The sequence below is a fragment of the Schistocerca nitens genome, chromosome 4 (assembly GCF_023898315.1).
Source record: "Schistocerca nitens isolate TAMUIC-IGC-003100 chromosome 4, iqSchNite1.1, whole genome shotgun sequence".
NCBI lineage: Eukaryota > Metazoa > Arthropoda > Insecta > Orthoptera > Acrididae > Schistocerca > Schistocerca nitens.
The window spans coordinates 677,681,005-677,700,139 of record NC_064617.1 but is presented as its reverse complement, the minus strand read 5'-3'; the positions used below and the strand labels follow the sequence as shown (position 1 = coordinate 677,700,139).

The 19,135-nt window shown below is 45.0% G+C and overlaps 1 pseudogene; it reads right to left on the bottom strand.

Annotated features, from left to right (window-relative positions):
• Window positions 1-3,609: 3,609 nt before the first annotated feature.
• Window positions 3,610-3,727, bottom strand: LOC126254129 (5S ribosomal RNA; annotated as a pseudogene).
• Window positions 3,728-19,135: the final 15,408 nt, after the last annotated feature.

Below are 19,135 nucleotides of genomic sequence, written 5' to 3'. Positions count from 1 at the left end.
CCGCGGAGAGTTCCTCGCTGCTCCGTCCCAACTGACTGACTACATGCAGCACGCTGAGAGAATTAAAATAGCTGCTCAGTTAAAAGCACACAAGCTACACACGGTTCCACGAAACACTTCCACAAACAACTCGAACAATACTAAAATCAGTGACTCTGGAACAACAAGGACGAATCACAAGTCGACACACACAGAGAACCCAGAAGCGGTCAGCAACCAAATACACCTCGTCTGATGAGACTACCAACCGAACGACCAACCAAGGTCGTCCCCACTCATCATGTGTGTCGGCAACGGTCGGGCGAGTCATGGCTGTCAGGACCTCACTGCTGCTCCATCTAGACTGATCTCCTGACACTCGACGACCTGGAAATACTAGCGGCCGCTCCAAAGATAGTACGACAGTGCTCTTATCGATACGTGCTGCTGCTGCCACTCACGGGCAGGCAAGCCAGCAACTTAGTGACGCCAGTAAATCGAATAAGAAACGAGATGGGGGTACCGCCAAGACAAGATAACAAGCAACAACAGCACGAACATGAGCTGCGCACAGCTCAGATACAATGGCTTTATACACTCCTGGAAATTGAAATAAGAACACCGTGAATTCATTGTCCCAGGAAGGGGAAACTTTATTGACACATTCCTGGGGTCAGATACATCACATGATCACACTGACAGAACCACAGGCACATAGACACAGGCAACAGAGCATGCACAATGTCGGCACTAGTACAGTGTATATCCACCTTTCGCAGCAATGCAGGCTGCTATTCTCCCATGGAGACGATCGTAGAGATGCTGGATGTAGTCCTGTGGAACGGCTTGCCATGCCATTTCCACCTGGCGCCTCAGTTGGACCAGCGTTCGTGCTCGACGTGCAGACCGCGTGAGACGACGCTTCATCCAGTCCCAAACATGCTCCATGGGGGACAGATCCGGAGATCTTGCTGGCCAGGGTAGTTGACTTACACCTTCTAGAGCACGTTGGGTGGCACGGGATACATGCGGACGTGCATTGTCCTGTTGGAACAGCAAGTTCCCTTGCCGGTCTAGGAATGGTAGAACGATGGGTTCGATGACGGTTTGGATGTACCGTGCACTATTCAGTGTCCCCTCGACGATCACCAGTGGTGTACGGCCAGTGTAGGAGATCGCTCCCCACACCATGATGCCGGGTGTTGGCCCTGTGTGCCTCGGTCGTATGTAGTCCTGATTGTGGCGCTCACCTGCACGGCGCCAAACACGCATACGACCATCATTGGCACCAAGGCAGAAGCGACTCTCATCGCTGAAGACGACACGTCTCCATTCGTCCCTCCATTCACGCCTGTCGCGACACCACTGGAGGCGGGCTGCACGATGTTGGGGCGTGAGCGGAAGACGGACTAACGGTGTGCGGGACCGTAGCCCAGCTTCATGGAGACGGTTGCGAATGGTCCTCGCCGATACCCCAGGAGCAACAGTGTCCCTAATTTGCTGGGAAGTGGCGGTGCGGTCCCCTACGGCACTGCGTAGGATCCTACGGTCTTGGCGTGCATCCGTGCGTCGCTGCGGTCCGGTCCCAGGTCGACGGGCACGTGCACCTTCCGCCGACCACTGCCGACAACATCGATGTACTGTGGAGACCTCACGCCCCACGTGTTGAGCAATTCGGCGGTACGTCCACCCGGCCTCCCGCATGCCCACTATACGCCCTCGCTCAGAGTCCGTCAACTGCACATACAGTTCACGTCCACGCTGTCGCGGCATGCTACCAGTGTTAAAGACTGCGTGCGATGGAGCTCCGTATGCCACGGCAAACTGGCTGACACTGACGGCGGCGGTGCACAAATGCTGCGCAGCTAGCGCCATTCGACGGCCAACACCGCGGTTCCTGGTGTGTCCGCTGTGCCGTGCGTGTGATCATTGCTTGTACAGCCCTCTCGCAGTGTCCGGAGTAAGTATGGTGGGTCTGACACACCGGTGTCAATGTGTTCTTTTTTCCATTTCCAGGAGTGTATAATACCATCCCAGTGGAATCAGTACATGCATCCAGAACAGATGAGCAGATGAGGTGCAACGTCATTCTCATAAATGGGCTCATACTGCTAAGTTATTTACAAATGTGAGTCGAATTTGTAATCACTGGAACGTCAGATATCCTCTAATTGGGCGAGGTTTCATTTAATTTCCTCCTTCCCTTTTAGGTGCTTCACTTTCTTGTCAAATTGTACACAGTCATGCAACTTATAGCAGATCTCTAGTACACATCCATGAAGCGTAATTAACCGGATTCTGAATCATGCGATCACATCGCAGCTCGCAGTTCCACCCTCACTATTTTCTGTTTATTATTAAATCCATCTCCAGTTAGGAATAATCTGCTTTAAAGGTAGCACATTTCAGGTTATCTTTATTTCCCGCCAATAAGTTCCACAAACTTCATTAAGGTGTGTCGAATATGATTAACAGTTCTAAGAGATTAGATTCCTCGTTGATCAACGAGATCCCACTTTACGAATGGTCAGTTATGAGCAATGCACCATTTGCGAAACAGTATTAGAGGGACAAACTGCTAACATTCGCAACAAATTACTTCCTACCTTAGGTACCATATCAGTATCATTCGACGATGGTACAGTCTGCAAACAGTGGATCTTCTCAACTTCTTCACAGTACCTGTCAGAGGACAGGTCAAGATGGACGTGTTCCCTGTCATCCAGAATCAACCATTCAAAGACATGTATGGTCATATGTAAAACTGTTCTACAGAAGACTTGGGCGATTAGTAGAAACAGGTCAGCAAGTTCACGCTATGCCAGACATAGTCGGGAGTGTATTTTGTATTCAGGCGGAAAATGGGTACGTTGAACACATATAAATTGTAACTGATTCGCCAAATGCAACAAATGACAGGTTTGGTAAAGAAGAGTTGCATCAATTAACACACCATGCGTTGCCATTATACAACGCGGAAACTAAGCGTTTGCAGTGCAGTGTTGATGGAGAATTTACTTCTTATTTTACACAAGTTATCTTCTCCGTAAATACTGCTCAGTATCCTTCAAACAGCCTGCATCATTGTACACCCCATTTCATGAGCTATCTATTGCCCGTGAGAAACATACTTAGCTTACAAGAATATATAGTACTTTACTGTATAATATTTGTGCCTCGAATTCCCATCTTTTCAGGTCTGCCGAACTGGTAAGTCTATCGATGTTTTTCTATGAGACATCGTATGATACAGTGCCGTACTGCAGACTGTTAACAAAAGTCGAGCGTACGGAATACGTTCCCAAATATGTCAGTGGCTCGAACACTTCTAAAGTAATAGAACCCTGTACCTTGTCCTCGACGGCGAGTGCTCGTCAGGGACAAGGGTATCGTCGGGACTACCCCAGTTAAAGGTGATAAAACTCCTCCCGCACAACCCATGAAGGCCAGAAGGCACCGACTGGCCGCCGTGCCATCCTCAGCCCACAGGCGTCATTGGATGAGGATATGGAGGGGCATGTGGTCAGCACACTGCTCTCCCGGCCGTATGTCAGTTTCCCAGACCGGAGACTCTACTTCTCAATCAAGTAGCTCCTCAGCTTACCTCACAAGGGCTGAGTGCACCCCACTTGCCAACAGCGCTCGGCAGACCGGATGGTCATCCATCCAAGTGCTAGCCAAGCCTGACAGCGCTTAACTTCGATGATCTGACGGGAACCGGTGCTACCACTGCGGCATGGCCGTTGGCAGTTAAAGGTGACAGGACCACTGTTATTCTCTATATACGTAAATAACCTAACTGGCAACAATATGTAGCTGTTTGCTGACGGTGCTGTGGTGTACAGGAAGTTGTCGCCGTTGAGTGAGTATAAATGAAAATGACCTAGACCAAATTTTTAGTCGGTGTGATTAATGGCAGCTTTCTCTTAACGCTGAATTGTACAAGCTAATACAGATTGGTAATCAAATTTCTGGAATACATTTGTCTAGATAAAATATTTAAGTGATTAACATTGCAAAACCACAGGTTAATGTAAGCCGGAGATAAGGCAATGCAGATGTGAAATGCTGGTACATTAATAACTGGTGTAACCACTAGAATGTTGAATGTAAGAATGCAAAAGTGAATCAGTCAAACTGTGACTGATTCACAGGTGCCGGATGTCATATTGTGGGACGTAGTGCCATGCCTGATGAATTTCGTCAATACATGGTTGGTTAATGGTGTTTTCGGGAGGCGTTGGAGTGGTCGTCCGACGATGTGCCACATGTTCTCGATTCAAGACAGATATAGTGATGTAGCAGTCCAAGGCAACATGTCGACACTGTGTAGCGCATGTTGGGTTACAACAAAGGTATGCGGGTGAGCGTTATCCTGTTGGAATGATGTTCATGAAAGGCAGCAAAACCATACTGATCTAAAAATTTGCAGTCAGGGTGCGTGGGATAACCACGAGAGTGCTCTTGCTGTCAGACGAAATAGCACCCCAGACCATGTGTCTAGCACGCAGATAGGTTGGTTGCACGCCCTCAGTTGGCCTCATTGCAACCAACACACGGCCATCACTGGCACCGAAGCAGAACCAAATTTGATCAGAAAACTCGGCAGACTTCCACCCTGCCCTCCAACGAGCTCTCGCTTGACACCACTGAAGTCGTAAATGGCAGTGGTTTGGGGTCGCTATAGGGCACCGTGGTCGGAGCTGTCCTTGAAGTAACCGACTGGTAGCAGTTTGTTGTGTCATTGTGGTACCAATTGCTGCTGCAGTAGCAATAAGGAGCGCCAGACCCACACGCCGAACACGATTTCCCCTCTCGGTAGTGCCACGTGGCCGCCTGGTGCTCTGTCATATTGCGCCTGTACGTACTCGTGATTTCAGCTGCCAGCAATTATGTGCAGTAGCTAGATTCCTGCCTAATCACCGAGCGAGGTGGTGCAGTGGTTAGCACACTGGACTCGCATTCGGGAGGACGACGCCTCAAACCTGTCTCCAGCCATCCTGATTTAGGTTTTCCGTGATTTCCCTAAATCGTTTCAGGCAAATGCCGGGATGGTTCCTTTGAAAGGCGACGGCCGGTTTCTTTCCCCATCCTTACCTTATCGGAGCTTATGCTCCGTCTCCAATGACCTCGTTGTCGACGGGACGTTAGACACTAATCTGCTCCTCCTCTTCCTGCCTAATCTTTCAGCAGTTTCGCAGAAGAAACTTCCAGTTTCTCGTAGCCCTACTGCATGACTTCGTTCAAACACAGTGAGCTGTTGATAATGGCGTCTTTGTCGCCTTAAAAGCAAACTTAAGAACTATCAATTCAACATATCTAATCTCAAAGGTAAGTAACGCTCTCGACCGTTATAGAGTTCATTTCCTTTTCGACACTCCCGTAACTCACGCATTCGCTTAGCACTGGATTTTTTAGGCTTCTAGGATTTGTTTCAACGCGAGTTTCATCTGTCGCCTTTTGTGTAATCCCGAGCATGATTACGAGTCATATGAGACGACATCTTCCGTTATTTTATAATTTTCAATCCACGAGGTCTATGAGAAACTGCCCGCATCTCGTGGTCGTGCGGTAGCGTTCTCGCTTCCCACACCCGGGTTCCCGGGTTCGATTTCCGGCGGGGTCAGGGATTTTCTCTGCCTCGTGATGGCTGGGTGTTGTGTGATGTCCTTAGGTTAGTTAGGTTTAAGTAGTTCTAAGTTCTATTGGACTGATGACCATAGATGTTAAGTCCCATAGTGCTCAGAGCCATTGAGAAAGTAAGGTCCGATCGATCGCAAAATGGAAACCACAGTGACTGTCCCATGAAACTATGCACAGATGTGTGGGACAGTGTCTCTTGTACAATCGTCGGAACGCGTCACGTCGCTCTTTTCGGTTCTGAGCTCACAGTGAGCACCTAAGGAAGCCCAGAAAATAGTGGCTCCCTCCAAGTGCGAGTGCCTGTGAGAGATTTCGCCTGCTTTCATGCAGCCCACGCAACATAGCTGTCAGGCATTTCGTCCTTCATCACAATTCACGGCAGCACACTTCAGGCGCATTGAAGATGCTAATGCGGCATTTTCTATGGGAAGTGTTTTAATCACCCACTATACAGCCCTGACTTGACCCACTCTGATTTTCATCTCTGTTCACATGAACCGATGGCCATGAAGATAACATTTTGGTGCAGACAACAAGTTGCAGAACAGTGCAGAGAATTGGCAGAAAACACAGGCGACTGCCATCTACAACGAGGGCACTACAAATTTGATACAATGCTACGACAAATGTCTAGTTGAAGAGGCGACTATGTAGAGAAGTAGGTGGAAGTTGTAACTAACTGTTGCAATCCAAAAATTTTTGATTTCACTGTGATTTCCATTTCGCGACCACTCATATTCCATGGAAAATTTGTCTCACTTAGGTTCCTAGTAGCCCTCCGTAACCTCTTCACAGTAACATCCACATTAGTGTCATTGTTAAACCGCGTTTCCGCGCTAAATGGGCTAGTAACTTTACAAGAAGCACATTCGTAGCAATCACGTGCATACACTTACAATGGTTCGATGACTTCACAGACAAAACAAGTAGTGCACTACAAACACGTACAGACATTATCCATCAGCTCTGAGCGCAACCATTGTTACGCGTTATTAGTCTCGTAGCTGTTAGCAGTTTAAATGTGACGGTATTTTATCACTCTAGGATGTTCGACCGACCGTCACTGCAACCTGCGTAGAATCGTTTTCGCGTCAAAACTAGTCTTGCGAAACATAGCTTGCTTTATTCATACATGATATCTTGCAAACAGTAGATGCAAGTGGGCAGACAGATTTCCGACATTGTGCCACATCGCCGGCTAATGACCAGCATATGATCCTATGGAGTGCGATTATTTCGATGAAAATTTTACTAAAAGAATCCAGTAAACCATACTGGACTACTGGATGGTGAATGTTCACCAGCAAAGAAAGTAACTTCAGATATTGCCATCAGGTAGCGTAATACGATCTCTAATGTATTCAGCATACGTAAATGATTTATCAGAGTAGGTAGGTAAGAATTTAAAATTATTCCGTTGACAATTCTGTTGTGTTGAGGCAACTATGGCCGTTGGATGATAGTAATTACGAGGGCTTTTTTTTTCTTTTACAAGGTCTGATCGGTCGCGAAACCCTCCGTGAAAATCCGATGAAGCTTGGCGCAGAAGTGTTGTACAGTGTCTCTTGTATGCCCATCTATCGCGTCACAGCGCTCTTCCAGTTCTGAGCACTCAGTGAACGCCTGAAGATGCCTGGAACACTAGTCTCCCGTCAAGTGTGAAGTGCGTGCTGTCATGCACTAGCGCCACTCTTACGTGACTGGCACGAAATATGAGTAGACATTATTTTCCAGATGCAGAAACAAGCCTACCTAGTTTCGTTTATGGAGCACAACTTCTTAATGTTGCGGATTTCTTCCGACAGTCTCTAGGCGTAACGCTGCAAAGCGATATGAAATGGAATAATCACGTAAGAAAGGAAGTAGGGTAGGCGAATGTTCGACTTCGGTTTTTTAAGAGAAATTTACGAAAGTGTGATCAATGTGTAAAGGAGACAACGTATAGAACGCTAGTGCGACCCAATCTTGTTTACTACCCGAGTGTTTCGGACCCCACGCAAGTCGGTTTAAAATATGGCATCGAGGTAATTAAGAGGGGGGGGGGGGGGTGTTACTAGGTTTATTATTGGTAGGTTTGATCAACAAGCGAGTATTACAGTGATACCTCGTGAACTCAAGTGGCTGTCCCTGGAGGGAAACGACGTTGTTCCCGCGCAACACATATAAAGAAAAGTTATACTAAATATTAATATTACTTGTGGCTGCTCTGCGATTTTAATTTTAGCTACTGAAAAGTTTTAGAGAACGGCCTTTGAAGCTGACTGCCGAGCGATTCTGCTGCCGTCAACGTACATTTCGCCTCAGCATCACTAAGGTAAAATAACAGAAATCAAAGGTCGCACGGAGGCATACAGACATTCGCTTTCCCCTTCGCTCTGCTTGAGCGTGGAACAGGAAAGAAAATGATTCGCATTGGTACAAGGAAGCCTTCACCACACTCCATATAGTCGATTGCCGAGTATGTATGTAGATGTAGATGCAGACGTAGATGTGGATGTATAGCTACTTGCCCCCTTCTTGCAGCGGTGTACCGTAGGTTTCCAGAAGAGTGTAGCGTTCCAAAGGATTGGAAAAGGGCACAGGTCATATCCCCGTTTTCAAGAAGGGACGTCGAACAGATGTGCAGACCTATATCTCTAACGTCGATCAGTTGTAGAATTTTGGAACACGTATTATGTTCGAGTATAATGACGTCGAACAGATGTGCAGACCTATATCTCTAACGTCGATCAGTTGTAGAATTTTGGAACACGTATTATGTTCGAGTATAATGACTTTTCTGGAGACTAGAAATCTACTGTGTAGGAATCGTCGAAAAAGACGATCGTGTGAAACGCAGCTCGCGCTATTCGTCCACGAAACTCAGAGGGCTATAGACACGGGTTCCCAGGTAGATGCCGTGTTTCTTGACTTCCGCAAGGCGTTCGATACAGTTCCCCACAGTAGTTTAATCAACAAAGTAAGAGCATATGTATCAACACACCAATTGTGTGATTGGATTGAAGAGTTCCTAGATAACAGAACGCAGCATGTCATTCTCAATGGAGAGAAGTCTTCCGAAGTAAGAGTGATTTCAGGTGTGAGGCAGGGGAGTGTCGTAGGACCGTTGCTATTCACAATATACATAAATGACCTTGTGAATAACATTGGAAGTTCACTGAGGCTTTTTGCGGATGATGCTGTGGTGTATCGAGAGGTTGTAACAATGGAAAATTGTACTGAAATGCAGGAGGATCTGCAGCGAATTGACGCATGGTGCAGGGAATGGCAATTGAATCTCAATGTAGACAAGTGTAATGTGCTGCGAATACATAGAAAGAAAGATCCTTTATCATTTAGCTACAACACAGCAGGTCAGCAACTGGAAGCAGTTAATTCCATAAATTATCTGGGAGTAGGCATTAGGAGTGATTTAAAATGGAATGACCATATAAAATTAATTGTCGGTAAAGCGGATGCCAGACTGAGATTCATTGGAAGAATCCTAAGGAAATGCAGTCCGAAAACAAAGGAAGTAGGTTACAGTACACTTGTTAGCCCACTGATTGAATGTTGCTCAGCAGTGTGGGATCCGTACCAGATAGGGTTGATAGAAGAGATAGAGAAGATCCATCGGAGAACAGCGCGCTTCGTTATAGGATCATTTAGTAATCTTGGAAGCGTTACGGACATGATAGATCAACTCCAGTGGAAGACCCTGCAGGAGAGACGCTCAGTAGCTCGGTACGGGCTTTTGTTGAAGTTTGGAGAACATACCTTCACCGAGGAGTCAAGAGTATATTGCTCCCTCCTACGTATATCTCGCGAAGAGACCGTGAGGATAAAATCAGAGAGATAGAGCCCACACAGAGGCATACCGACAATCTTTCTTTCCACGAACAATACGAGACTGGAAAAGAAGGGAGAACCGATAGAGGTACTCAAGGTACCCTCCGCCACACACCGTCAGGTGGCTTGCGGAGTATGGATGTAGATGTAGATTCCGTCATCGTTTGTCGATAGGCCACCCATTTTCATTCATTGTATGCCACTGACCGATTAACACGTGCCCTTAGTCAAAACCAGTTAAATCAGGCCGCCATTTAAACTTCCTGGCAAATTAAAGTACTTGGCTGCACCGGGTCTCAAACAGGGAACTTTCCCCTTCACGAAGAGTGCTGGTAGGGGCATTGAACACGAAAGACTAGGTCGGGGGTTCCATTCCCGGTCCCATAACGGTCCATCTGCCTGGAAATTTCAAAACAGCGCACAGACTGCTGCAGAGCGGAAAGTCATTCTGGAAGAAACCGCATTACTTACACATTGTGTCGATCGAATCTTTCCCGCAGTCACTTTTCTTGCTGATGTCCTCGTACGAGATCTCCTTACCACAGCAGAACTGTCATCATAATGACGTAGTAGTTGATGTGTCCCTGACGCACGTCGTAGTAAATCGGGGAAGAGGCAGAGCACTTGGCATAGAATCACAAATGTGGGCGATTACATTTATCATGACCCTGCTGCAAGCTGCAGTTTGACACTGGCCGAGCTGTCACAGCGACACAGACTACCATTCGGAAAAATGTTGTAATAGCACGACGGTAACACGGCTACGGAGTAGCTGTTGGTACAACGTTCCAGGAGCTGCTAGACCGTAAATCTCGCAGCCCGATTCGCTCATGAGTGAAGCGCGTGCCCCGCTTCCAACGCTCTTGTTTTGTTTGTTGGACAGCGTAACCGTTGACGGCAGCCGTCCTTGTCGGAACAGTTTCTTTTTATTATTTACAGAACGAGTGCGCGGTGCGTGTTATTGAATCTAAAGTGTATTTCTCCTTAAAGAGAAGTTCTCCGTTACCTTGGCATACCACGTTTTCAACGGCGATAATATTTCAGCGTAAGTAAGGCAATGAGTCCTCATCAGTCACGAGGTACTTTTCCTTCGAGTGATGCGCTCGCAGTGAAAGGCTCGAGGCGTTGTACAATTAAGGCACGTCGCTCTTGACCTTTATCTCGTACGCGGTGCGACCCTACCGCGACTGCGCGCCGTAGCATCTCCACCGACATCCGCAATTCGTTTTCGGGCCCCCTGGAGTCGCCCTGTCAATCAACGCGGCCCCTCAAGGACGGGGAAGAGGAACGATGAGTGCTGCCCGATGGCAGGAATGCGAGCGCCAAGGCTCGCCAGCGTCGAATTTCGTGTGGAGTGTCCGAGGTCAAATATCGGGCACCCGAGCGCCGCTCACGGCTTCACGCACAAGCTGGTAGCGCGGAATGCCACTTGCTCGACGACCTCTGCCCACCAACGCACCATGTGTCACGTAGACAGGAATAAACGTTCACGGCATTTGCAACTCAATTTTTGTTTCCAACTAAATACATATCATCAAATAATAATAACAGAGCATAGAAGAAGCAATAAAAAATTATTTAAAGATGATGACCTGTTTCGGCCTTCAATGCTGGCCATCTTCAGATCCAACGCACCGTAAAGATGTAAAGAGTGTCACATTAAATAGGAAAGTCTGAAAATAACGTAGCGTGCGAGAAAGGAAGAAAGGAACCAATGACCGAAAAGAGTTAAAATAGCGCAGCATTTACCGATATGGCTGCAGCTGGCGGTACAGGCGTGAAATCACAGTAGTTTAATGCTGCTAATGGCTAATATGCCACACTTTATATATAGTGGTAAGCGCGCACTTATGCCGCGACCCATGAGAAATACGCCCCCCCCCCCCCCGCAACGAACGTGTGACGTCACACCAGTCATCTTGTCCGCCATACTTCGTGAACGCTCAGTTCCGTACGACGCCCACAGGAAAGCAATGTCTATGGAAAGATATCTACTAAAGGTCTTAACGTTGTCGCGTTCTATCGATAGCTTGTATGCAGTTAAACACGCAGTGAAGAATTAAACTCGTCTGAAATAGTTACTCGCTCCCTGCCAGAGACGACTGCTGGCACTTGTAAGACCTAAAGTGCCACATGGTGTGACATTTGCGCCGTAGTCTGTCTTTCACGTGGGCTTCGGTTTATGCTGTATGTGGTTCAAAATGGTTCAAATGGCTCTGAGCACTATGGGACTTAACATCTATGGCCATCGGTCCCCTAGAACTTAGAACTACTTAAACCTAACTAACGTAAGGACATCACACAACACCCAGTCATCACGAGGCAGAGGCTATGCTGCATGTCAGCCTCAGACAATGGTCAATGATTTACGTAAGATGACTGGACGAATAAAATATGAAGTAAATATAAAAGCAAATGTATAACATTATCCGAAAATTGTCTTTTAAATAACTTCATCAGTTCGTTGATAACAATGGTGTAAGTTAAAAATATTTCAAATTAAAAGAGCCAATGTGATAGGCTGTAAGGTGTCATTAGTTTGTAGCTTTAGGAGTGCTGTTTCTATAGAGACGCCATCGTCAAGATGGCTTTTGGTAGTCATGGCTGTACCAGGACACCACATATTGCTATGTCGATGGCGCGTGTTTCCCGATATGCACCGGCAAGAATGAAGCAGTAAGGCGTCGAGACTATATTGGCGGTAGTGTGTTAATATGTTGTCGCCAGCACGTTTGTTGAATGGTCATAAGAGAAGTTCAATGTTCAAAAATGGCTCTGAGCACTATGGGACTTAACATCTGAGGTCATCAGTCCCCTAGAACTTAGAACTACTTAAATCTAACATAAGGACATCACACACATCCATGCCCGAGGCAGGATTCGAACCTCCGACCATAGCAGTCCCGCGGTTCCGGTCTGCAACGCCTATAACCGCACGGCCACCGCGGCGAAGTTCAATGTTCAAATGTGTGTGAAATCTTATGGGACTTAACTGCTAAGGTCATCAGTCCCTAAGCTTACACACTGCTTAACCTAAATTATCCTAAGGAAAAACACACACACCCATGCCCGAGGGAAGACTCGAACCTCCGCGGGACCAGCCGCACAGTCCATAAGTGAAGTCAAATGGTGAATCATTACGGTGTTGACATTATAAAGTGAAAAATAAGTAGTGGTAAAAGCAATGGCTAAAATATAATACCATAATGAACAATTACATAAATGAAAGCACTCAAGAATTTGGCTATCTGACGTGTCACTATCTACTACAAAATCTTTTTTTTTTATTCTAAAGGGTACCATTTTAATATTATAAAATCAGTAAGAAGAATTCTATGTATCATAAAAAAGCAAGTTCAAATGTCTTGGTGTATAAATCTCGTACCATGTTGCGTATAAATGCCTTCCACCTACACCAAACTACCGATTAACCCGCATCCGGATTATCCGGCTTGAATGTTATCTGTGCAGGGCATAGTTCAATTTCTTTTGGATAAAAAGTAAGTAGCGTATTGTTATAATTGGATCCAATATTTTTGTTAAAATACAATATTATGCATTATTTCTGGCGCGATTTCCTGTGAAAAATGACTGTAGTGCAAGAGGTAGATCATCACATTCCTCGATTTCCGGAGAGGATTTGACCCGGTGTCACATTTTAATAGATTGCCAGGTAAGTAAGTGCTTCGAACACTTCTACTGTTTTCAAGTAATAGAAGACAGCATATTGTCCTGGACGGCTAGCGTTCATCAGAGACAAAAGAAAAGCGAGGACTGCACCAGGGGCTTGCGATATGACCCAAGTTGTTCTCCGTGTACAAATCACGCTCAAAAGTATCTGAAAGACCTGAATTGCGTCCCACCTGATTTGAGTGCAGCCCACGTACCGTAACTGAGTTGCAAGTTGCACGTAGTTTACTTGCAGGTCTCTGGTCCTGCGATAGTGCATTTAAGTTTGGTATGTGTAGTATTAGAGAACTCACTGTACTCCCCTCATTTCATTTTCAGAATTAGATTGGAAACATCTTGTTATACTGTATAATACAATACTTATACAACACTTATTCCGTATTACTTTACGAGGCGCGCAAGGTGATATTCGATAATAGTTTCCAACGTGCCCGCGAGCTGCAGCCCTTGGCTGGTAGAGACATACGTCTGCTCGCTGCGGAGTCTCCAGGCTACCAAGTAGCCTACTTGGGGTAATGGCGCATCCGCTTTCAACGGATGCTCGGAGCACCTATATGCTCTAAGCACCTACAAAGTTAAGTTCCTCACATACGGAGTTCCATATTTCCCGACAGGGAACAGTTTGTACTGGACAGACTAACCTGCCCTCTTTGCAAAATGCCGCTAAATGGAGCTTGGAGTGGCAAGTGAGTTACGGAACTTAACACGGGTTCTCTGGTATCTTTTTGATATAGTCGTGGCTACCGCAGTTGACCACTACAGAACTCTGTATGGCGATAGCTCCACATTGTAAATTAATACTACGATACTACGAATACTAGGGAAGACCTAAGTGAGACGAGACAGTCGTTAATGCTTGTAAACTCAAATTTATTACAATAAGTCACATTTCTAAAACGTTACCACTCACATTAATCTCTGAGAGAGTTAATGCTTGTAGCGACAGTGGTTTCTCCAACTTTTTACGTACAACGCCGTGCTATTAATTTATTTTTCAGTCATCACTTACAAATTTGGTTTAAGTTATCATTTTAATTTACATTGTGAATGAAATACAGACATCACTGATGTAATATTCCTCTTCTATTATTTCTTACACGAAGCAGTTTTAGGCTCTTACGCCATAATCAGGTACAAAGATAAGTATTAGATGCAGTGAAATTTTGTTGGATCAAAGATTTTAAACTAGTGCATCTACGGAGTATCTCCAAATCCACAGATGAAAATTTTAATAATTCAGAATAAAACAAGAGGGACTACTTCATTGTAAATATGATGTAAGATTATCAGATAGTTGCCTCAGATAGGTAGTCAAATAATCTTACATCACATTTACAATGAAGTAGTCTTTTATGTTCAAAATGTTCTACCGAGAACGGACGGAGCAGTACATCAATGCGTTTTAATTTAATTTTCGATTTTCAGACGAACTAGTAAACCCACGTTTGACGGCAGGCTCACCCGATTGCGAGTGAAGATAACGTCGGAGTCGCTTCGGTCCTTTAAATACCTAACCACTCTCGCTTTAAAGACACCAGTGTTGTAGGTACACGTTCTGGGGAAGTTTTCTTGGGAAATATTTATTAGCTGAATATCTACTTCTACATTAGTCCCTGGACTAATTTTCGAAATTCCCTGTGGTTCAAAGTGGAGTATCAGGTTTCTGTACCCATTACACCATTTTTATCATATTTACAACAATTTAGTTATTATATTTTAAAAACTCATGGTATCTGAGCGCATAGGATCGCATAAGATTACGCTCACTGATCGTTAAACTTTGGTTCAGCTAACTCAAACATAATTCAATTACTAATTTTAAATAAATGTAAATAATTGGTGTTGCTACTCAGAATAGCATATAACTATAACTCCAGAATAAATAAATTAAATGAAAAATTACAATAGAAAATACGAAATTACACAAAAAATTAAACTTAAAACTGAGAGACGAAGCGGGTTGCATCCGGTGTGACACCATGGCTGACTCCGTCGCTGTAGCAAGTTTTCCGACTGTTAACATGTTTCCGCAAAAGCTGTTTGTGAAACATGAGTACCTATACAAAGTAATTTTCCTATAGTCCCTCCTGATACGCCCTAATTCAGCTTACAGTTGCGTTTAAAACAATCGTAGCTGATACTATAGCTACGTCGTAAAATCTAAACCCAAGAGGAAATACGTTCGCGAAAACTTATAACGCGAACATTAACGTGTGTTAGATCACTGGACTCTTTTCAAGAGCTTTCGAACATCTCTAAACAAGGCATATAGTGCCATTTAGAGAGAAAACAAACAAAAAATAAAAAAAATAAAGTAAAGAAAGAAATTTCCTTTGATTTATAGAAACCTCATTTCGACACCTCGAACCATTCACGCAATCGAACGGATTTTATGGCTTAGGCGATTCATTCAGTGTATAAACTGAGACACATCTACCATCACTAACACGGCCATCAGTGGTCATCACCAGGCTCACTTCGACAGGTAGCCGTGTACCAATCACTGTTCCCTAATGAAGCAGATTTACCTCTTAAATTATGGGACACAAGATAGTCCAAGAGTAATGATGATGATGATGATGTTTGGTTTGTGGGGCGCTCAACTGCGCTGTCATCAGCGCCCATACAAAGTCCTAACTTTTACACAGTCCAATTTTTACACAATCCAATCTAACCATTGTCACGAATGATGATAACGAAATGATGAGGACGACAGAAACACCCAGTCCCCGGGCAGAGAAAATCCCCAACATGGCCGAGAATCGAACCCGGGACCCCGTCATCCAGAGGCACCAACGCTTGCCACTAGACCGCAAGCTGCGGACTGTCGAACAGTAGGTGCGAGACGTTACACGCTCGGAACAACATTACATTTTTCGATACACACTGGCGAGAATGTCTAGGTACTCAGGACTTAGCGCAGGTTCAAATCCTGCCTCAGGCATGGATGTGTGTGATGTCCTTAGTTTAGTTAGGTTTAAGTAGTTCTAAGTTCTAGGGGACTGTTGACCTTAAAATTTCAGTCCCATAGTGCTCAGAGCCATTTGAACCATTTGACTTAGTGCAGCTTCGGCACGCAATTTTATCTTGTGGTACATTTTCATCGCCACTAATATTCTGCTACATGTTATGAGGTGTCAGTCGCAATATCACGGAGTGGTTATTTTTGGAATATATGCAACCTAATTCAGAGTACAGAAAGTTGTCTGCCAAACATGGCATACAATAATCAACTGTAAAATTACTACGCAGACAGTACTTGGAGTAGTCCTAGTATGGGTCGTCGTCACTATTTATGCGTCTGAAAATATCTTATTGTGGCAGACAGTTCACTTCAACGACAGTACTACCGCTCAAAAAGTCTATAATTTTTAATTTCAGCCCGTCGAATTGATCGCAGATTGGATTCATCATAAAAGTTACACGGACTGCCACGTAGAGTTTCAGAACATTTGTTAATTTAGATCCCCCACAATAAAATATTAAAACACATGTGGTAAAACAGTTAAATCTTTCTTGGGCAAAGATGCGCAAAACGTATAATTTAAATGATAATGCTGGTTACAACGCCGTATGTAAAATAAATGCTGTCGACTTCAGTTCGATTTTAGCACGAGTTGAAAGAAAGACATTTGACGAAAATGAAGTGCGACAAATTCGCACAGCTGCCCATCATTCATAGTCATATACATATAGTATTTGGAAAAAGTAATAGTTTGAATATATGAAATTAAACAAAAAAAATTTGCAGTGACAGTGCGTTGATTTGGGCGGAGCAGACCAAACAGCGAGGTCATCGGCCTCATCGGATTAGGGAAGGAAGTCGGCCGTGCCTTTCAAGGGAACCATCCCGGCATTAGCCTGAAGCGATTTAGGGAAATCAAGAAAAACGTAAATCAGGTCGGCCGGACGTGCGTTTGAACCGTCGTCCTCTCAAAAGCTACCGGACGCCAACGGCGATTTCAACCACAAGGCACCTTTAATCACATGGGTACCGGACCGTGTAGCTCACTGTCTCACATCGGAGTAGAGATGGACGATATAGCTGATACATTAGAATACTCGATGCATGGTGCCGATGTATTGAACTGAACCGATGAATTGTCTACATTTTTTTAAATATTCTAAATGACGATATTTTCTTATTCAGTTGATCGACTTGGCGAATCTATTTACTTATTTATCAAGGAAAATCGCCAAACAGTCCTATGTTATCAGAAGTTATTTTATTTAAGCAACCAATTTCGGCCACTGAATAATGCCATCTCAGGATCCTATGCACTCCATGTACACACAATCTGATATATCAATATTTGCATACTGGAGCCATCAACATCTGCATTCTAAAAACGAATTCACGGAATCGAGATGTTGATTAACTGGCTTTTGGGTATAAGCACGCACTCTAATGTATTGTGTTTGTACCACATACGCACAGAAATACGATGTATACCAGTCCAAATGCACCAGCGATGTATTAGAAAGTGAACTGAAGGTGGAAGCTAAAGATACGTGCTTGAGAATGACCCACGGTTGAAACTCGTCATCTGCACGGGTAATAAAAAGAATACAGCCCACTTGGACAGATCTTTATTCTCAGCATTTGTTGTCTTTTTGTTTTGGACATACCCGAATCATATCTGCAATCACTTGCGCAAAGCAACTGCTGCATTCGAAGCACCGATATATTCCTCTCGATGTATCGTAATAGCAAGGATGCCACTGTAAGGTGTATGGCACCTAAAAAAACCTAGATTTTTTTTTACTGTCCAACGCCAATCTCGACTGTTTCGTGCACGCAGCGTATTAACAAAGATTTTCACACTAACAATACTTAATCACTTTTTCGGATAATATACATTTGCACATCTCTTTCAGTCTTATTACAATATTCATATCATTAATATGTCGAATACACTACTGCCCATTAGAATTGCTACACTAAGAAGAAATGCGGATGATAAACGGGTATTCATTGGACAAATATATTATACTAGAACTGACATGTGGTTACATTTTCACGCAGTTTGGGTGCATAGAGCCTGCGAAATCAGTACCCAGAACAACCACCTCTAGCCGTAATAAGAGCCTTGATACGTCTGGGCATTGAGTCAAACAGAGCTTGGATGGCGTGTACAGGTACAGCTGCCCATGCAGCTTCAACGCGATACCACAGTTCATCAAGAGTAGTGACCGCCGTATTGTGACGACGCAGTTGCTCGGCCACCATTGACCAGACGTTTTCAATTGGTGAGAGATCTGGAGAATGTGCTGGCCAGGGCAGCAGTTGAACATTTTCTGTATCCAGAAAAGCCTGTACAGGACCTGCAACATGCGGTCGTGCATTATCCTATTGAAATGTAGGGTTTCTCAGGGATCGAATGAAGGGTAGAGCCACGGGTCGTAACAGATCTGTAATGTAATATCCACTGTTCAAAGTGCCGTCAATGGGAACAAGAGGTGACCGAGACGTGTAACCAATGGCACCCCATACCATCACGCCGGGTGATACGCCAATTCGGCAATGACGAATACACGCTTCCAATGTGCGTTCACCGCGATGTCACCAAACACGGATGCGATCATCATGATGCTGTAAACAGAACCTGGATTTATCCGAAAAAATGACGTTTTGCCATTAGTGCACCCAGGTTCGTCGTTGAGTACACCATCGCAGGCGCCCCTGTCTGAGATGCAGCGTCAAGGGTAACCGCAGCCATGGTCTCCGAGCTGATAGTCCACGCTGCTGCAAACGTCGTCGAACTGTTCGTTCAGATGGTTGTTGTCTTGCAAACGTCCCCATCTGTTGACTCAGGGATTGAGACGTCGCTGCACGACCCGTTACAGCCATGCGGATAAGATGCCTGACATCTCGACTGCTAGTGATACGAGGCCGTTGGGATCCAGCACGGCGTTCCGTATTGCCGTCCTGAACCCACCGATTCCATATTCTGCTAACAGCCATTGGATCTCGACCAATGTGAGGAGCAGTGTC